Source organism: Panthera onca, chromosome D1, assembly GCF_046562875.1.
Source record: "Panthera onca isolate mPanOnc1 chromosome D1, mPanOnc1 haplotype 2, whole genome shotgun sequence".
NCBI classification, from domain to species: domain Eukaryota; kingdom Metazoa; phylum Chordata; class Mammalia; order Carnivora; family Felidae; genus Panthera; species Panthera onca.
Genome location: NC_138348.1, coordinates 56,891,605 through 56,897,827, shown reverse-complemented (window position 1 = coordinate 56,897,827; position 6,223 = coordinate 56,891,605).

Sequence of the window (6,223 nt, the reverse complement as noted above, 5' to 3'; positions counted from 1 at the left end):
ACAGATGACACAGTGTTCTCCCTTCCCTACCACCAGCTGCCCCACTCTGCCAATTCCCATTGCCAGCTATCTGGGTGCCCAGTTAGGCAGGGACTAGGGACTCCAGGACACTATTCACATTGTATTCCCAGCTCTGTGAATTGTGCCCTCTGGAGTTGTGCAATATGGTGGGCCAGGACTGGAGGCAGCAGCTCAGCAGGCAGAGTTTCCCCCACTCAGTACTATTGAGGGGATCCCAGGCGGTCCTCCCAGGACAGCAGGGCTGGGAGAAGATGCACACAGCACGGAGGGCCTCATGTTGGGGGCAGAGGCGGGCTGGGAAAGGGATAATCACAGCTCATGACAGAGGTAAAGGAAGGTAAATAAGTCTATTGGGGATAGATTGTGGGAAGAGGTGGAGATTTCTAAACAAACTGAGTCCTAGAACCTGAGCTGTAGGGTGAGGGGGTGGGGAAGGTCAGGTCCCCAGGGTCCAGGAGATTCTCAGAGGAGAACTGGACACCTGCAGAGGGAGAGGGGGAGGGGAAGAGTTTCCATTTCCCTGGGCCATGCCCAGGTTGTAGGTGAAGAGCTCCAGGTGACTGACATCAGGATCATAGCCCCATCCCCCTCACATCTCAATGGACACCCCTCAGGGCTAGGGCAAGGGTGGTCCTAGGGTCGAATATCTCAAATCCAAGCCCATGGGGTGGGGGGAGCCCAGAGAGGATCCATGCTGGCACCTGGTGAGGCGATGAGAGTAGCCCAAGAGGCCCTCTGTTCCTGCAAATGTTTTCTTTGTAAGAGGACCTTCTATACCTGAGTTCCAAGTTCTGGAGTTCAAATGGTGGCATGTCACGTGCCACTTAATAGATTACATGAGGATATGCTTTTTGGTCAAGGAGCATAGGCTATTAATCAGACATCTTACAGAGGGTATACACCTACTGCCAGCTCTCTGTGAGGCTTTGGTCAAATCCCTCCCCAGACTCAGTTTCCCCATCTGAAAATCTGGGTGCCAAACTTGTTACCTGAAGGTCGTTCCGGTTCTCTGTGGCAGGAGGTGATCTGCCCCACCTGTCTGAGTGCTAAGGGTGGGCAGCAGCAACCTGAGCCAGGAGGAAAGATCAGGAATGGTGGGGCTGATGTGGTCTCTCTTGTGGCTTTGGGGACTCTGGTTGGCAACTTCGGGCTCTCAGGTTGCATCTCCGTGGAGTTGGGTCTCCTGGAGCCACAGACCACACACATCCCACCCCCGCACCCTCAGGTTATGAGGGAGCCTAACTGTTATTTACTACCAGCTCTGACTCCTGAACCACAATGAGCTACAGATGGGACCCTGCTCAAGAATCTGGGAGCATCTAGTGAGGAGACAGAGAAAGAGTTATGGAGGCCACAGGAGAGATTTAGATAGGCTTTTTATAGAGCTTGGAGAGCCACAGGCTTGAGAACAAAGGACTCTCACAATCACAGGCTTTTAAAACTCCTGGCATCTCACATGAACCTGCGAAATCTTAGCATTACAATCCCTGCACTTAGGGACCTCAGAGACCATCTCATTTGAACCTGTTATGGTGCAGCTGAGGAAGTGAGCCCAGAGAAACCCAGCACCTCATCTTAGGTGGCACAGCACATGCTCCAGTAAACCAGGATGAGCTGCGATGGTGCTCCAGAGGCACAGTCATGAGCTCCATGTCCCACTGAGGCCCTGCCTGCAGTGGGGACCCTGTCCCAAAGGATCAGAGGCATGGGATGCAGTTGTTTGCAAGGAACCTGAGCAGATGTCAGTCTCTGGGTTGCGGACCAGAAGTGGTAGCGCCCTCTGCTGGCTGCACTGGAATTTTAACATGGAAATACAAAGGAGGAGGAATGCTGGGGGCTCCGACTTAAATTTCAGTGCTCTAGGGGTGCCTGGCTGGCTCAGTCAGTGGAACATGCGACTCTTGATCTCTGGGTTGTAAACTGGAGCCCCACACTGGTTATAGAAATTACTTAAAAATTAAAAAAAATCTTTTTTAAAAATTTCAATGCTCTGCACTTGGCTAATCCCCAACTGGCCAAGTCCTACCCCTCTAAGGGCAGGCTTCCCCCTATGTCTGTGCCTTAGCTCCATGGGGAGGTCTAAGGAGGAACTGAGGCTAGGAGGCCAGGGTGGGTGGGGCTCAGCCTGGGGCAGGGCAGACACTGAGCTGAGGCTGCTGGGCCTGAGAGCTAGGTGCAGTCCGAATTTAGGTCTAGACCCCGACATGGGTCTGAAATCCCACTGGGGTTAGGTTTTGGTGTCGCACAGAAAGAGGTCAAGTCTCAGTCTGCCATTGCCAGACTGTGTCACTTAAGCAAGTGACTTTATCTCTCTGAGAGCAAGCTCCCAGCCCAGGGTGTTGTGAGGATCTATTGAAACCCCATTGTCAGGGGTACCAGCTTCTTCTAGAAAGAAGAACCCCTTCCAGGCTCAGAACCCCTATCTGCTCCCTCTCCTCCTGCATCCTCAGTGTTTGCCCTGTGTCGTCCCCACACCCTGGCATCTGGGCTCTGCCCCTACTTGTCCCTGATACCTGCTCTATATCCACCTCCTCAGTTCAGTCCTGCAATCTATCCCTGATCCAGCTTAGGATGCCTGTTCACTTGCCTTTGCCAGGCAGGACTCCTCTTTGGCCATAATGGGCCCAAAATAGCACTTCCCCTTGCTGCTTCCTGCAACCTGGCCTGTGGCTTAAGGTCTGTGAGGACAGAAGAGAGAATTGGTGTTTGGCAGGCATGCAAAATATGTGAAGGTCTCATAGAGGTCATTTGGGTCCGGAGAGGGCAGACACTTGCCTGGGGTCACACAGTGAAGGGAGGCGAGGACTGAGATTTGAGTGCGGACATCTGAGTCCCCTATCTCCTCCCCAGTCTCTACCCGAAATGTCTAAGCCGGGGCCTTAGCCAAATTTGCTGTCCCTTCACCAAGTCTTCTGGACCTGCAGATTATTGCTAGCCCCAGTTCAAGGCATATGACGGGGCCCCTGAAGACCAGCTAATTTAGTTCTGTGCTTCAGGGGTTCTAAGGGTCATTCTCTGACTGTTCTGATCACAGGAAACCTTCCTGCCTGGGCTGTCCTCTACACCCACCCAGCTTCCACCCCCACCCCACCCCCCAGCCTCAATGCTGCCTTGCTGTGTGATCTGAAATAAGTCCCTATCCCTCTCCTTGCCTCATCTTCCCCCTGAGGTAGATGTCTAGCTAAACCCTGCCCTCTGTCCCTAGCCCAAGGAACCACTTGGAGAATCCCTTTGGAGAAGAGATGGCTCTCTCTTGTCCTCTGAGGTCAGAACACCCCACCCAGGGCTGGTTTAAGGAACTTGAGCCAGACACCTCATGAGTGATTGGATGTGGCTCTGGCTGCTCAGACTCTGTCTCTCCTGTCCTCCAGCCACTCCATGTGACTTCCCCTCTTCTCTTCCCTGAGCCACAGAGACCTGAGCAGACAGATCGCATGTGAATCCAGGCTGTACCACTTAGCAGACTGGTGACCTTGAGGAAGGCATTTAACTTCTCTGAACCTCAGTTTCCTCATCTGAAGAAAGAGAATAATAATGGTACCAACTTCCCGGGACCATTCTGAGGATTGAGATGATCCATGCTCCTGACTTGTAGCAAACAATAACTGGGAGCTGGGGTTATTGTTTTGTGATATTTAAGACCTGAAAGGAAACCCTAACAGAATTCTCCAGATTTAATTCAACAAATATTTATTGAGCATCTACTACGTGTCAGGTACTGCAGGCAGCCTAGGGATGGAGCAAAAAACCAAAATGAAGTCCCCTTTCATAGAGCTCATGTTCTGGCTTCCCCTACCTCTTCCTCTCCCCCAGCTGGGCCTACACCATGGACTCCTCACTCCAGCTGGCCCCCCTCCCCTGCTTGCCTTGCCTCAAGCTGCTTGCTTTGCTCAAGCCTTGCCTCAAGCCGACCCCAATGGCCAGCCATGGCCATACCCTTTAAAGTACTGGTTCTCCACCTCAGCTGGCGAAATTAAAACATGGTGTCCTAAGACAGTTACTCTTGGAGGATAGACTCAGAGGGGACATTTGGGGAGTTTTCAGGCTGACAAATACTCGGCTTTTTGATCCGGGTGTATTTACATTATGAAAATTCATCAAGCCACACACTAACAACTGTGTACTTCTTTATACAAACATTAGACTTCAATCCAGTTCCCTTGGAAAATACTGATACCTGGGTCCTACACTCAGAATTCTGACTTAATTGGCTTGGGATATGGGCCGGGCCCCTCAGGTGATTATAATGTGCAGCCAAGGTTGAGAACTACTGCTTTAGAGGAGCCAATTCTTCTAGGACCCTCCCCTGGGCCTGGGGCCTGATAACTATTCATCCCAGGACCTCCCTCCCCACAGCTGACTGGCTCAGGCATAAACACCTGTCCACAGGCTGACCAATGCCCTGGGATGTGGCCTCCTCGGTAACAGTGGGCTGGGCCTGGCCCAGTCCTACTAAGGTACTTGAGCTGAGAACATGCTGAGAATCCGGCCTTGGGTATCCAATGCCAGAACTGAAGTCTGACCAGGACCCCTATGTTGAGGTGAAGAGGCCCCAAGGCCACAGAAGCTGTGAAGCAGTGAGAACAGCAGCCATCTGGCAGCAAGGGAGGAACCAGAGTCTCAAGGTGAAAAAGCCAAGTGTCCAGAGACGGAGTGCCAAAATGTGGGCCACTGTGCTGAAAACTATTTACTGCCAGTTCCCCTTTCCATTAACTATCCCCCCTTTTATTTCAGGGCAGAACAAATCTCTTCTTTGTGGGGGAAAGGATTAATGGCCCCATTTTACAAATGAGGAAATGAAGGCTCACAGGGGATACAAGTCATTCAAAGTCACATAGCTAGTTAGTGGTAAAGTCAAGATTTCTGTCCAGCTTCAAAGTCTGTGTCCTTTCTGCTTTGTTGCACCATGAATTCCACACAAACGTTGCCTTTTACCCCGGAATATGTGTGTTTAATATAATCCCCTCCTTCCCAGATCTTCCAAGTGAAGTGATGCTGCAGGGAGGTGTTCCATGCGTGTCCTGTGGCCTTGAGGGCCCAGCAGACCCAAGATATGTGTATACCAGTTTGCAAAGCATGAACCTGCATTCCCCTTTCAGCAAATGGTATGTGTAAAGTGTTAATCACTTAGGTGGGAAAATGTTCCAACGAGTTCAGCAGAGCTGGGGCATGCTCTGCCCTTCGCAAGTGGTCGTCATCTTCAGCCCCGTGGGTGTACCCTGGTGGGAAGAGATCTGCCCTGCGTGGACTGGCCGGCCCCATGGGTTTGGCCTCTGTATTCTTTTTCTCTTTTTCTTTCTTCTTTTCTTTTCTTTTTTCTTTTCTCTTTTCTTTCTTTCTTTCTTTCTTTCTTTCTTTCTTTCTTTCTTTCTCTCCCTCTCTTTTTCTTTCTTTCCTTTCTTTTTCTTTCTTCCTTTCTTTCTTTCTTTCTTTCTTTCTTTCTTTCTTTCTTTCGAGATAGCACCAGTGGAGGAGGGGCAGAGAGAGGGGACAGAGGATCCGAAGCAGGATCCATGCTGACAGCAGCAACTCTGACACTGGGCTCAAACTCTCAATCCGTGAGATCATGACCTGAGCCAAAGCCAGACGTTCAACTGACTGAGCCACCCAGGCGCCCCTGCATTTTATGTCTACTTTAATGACATACTGTTTTGGACCAGAAATCAGACAGACTTGGATTCTACCCTTGCTCTAAAACCTGAAATCACCTTAGCTTCTGTCAGAATCCCCAGCCTCACATGAGGCTTTGCTGCAAAGAACACCGTTTCCTGGAGGAGTTGTATAGGCTCCCTGGTCGCCTAATTTTTTACTTACTGCCTGGGTCAGCTTCAGATTCCCAAGCCTCATCCCAGATCCAATGACTGAGAAGCTGTAGGGAGCCTGGGAATGTATACTTACATGGACAATTATGTATCACACTTCCTGTTTACACATGTGGCCTGTAAGGGATTCTGACACGTAGCCCTGGTTACAAAGCAGTGAACTGGCATAAGCCCTTGTTTTCCTGATGAAAGAACTATAGCCCCCACAGGGGCAATGACTTGCCTAGGATAACACAGCAAGTGGCAGCCTTCGCATCCCAGCATCCTTCTGGGTCTCCAAGCCCTCCCTTCTGCTCAAGTGAGCAGGTGTTGGGAGGCCCATCAGATGAGGAGCCCCGAGGTTGCTGGCTGGAGGCCACTATGCCACTGATGGGGAGCAA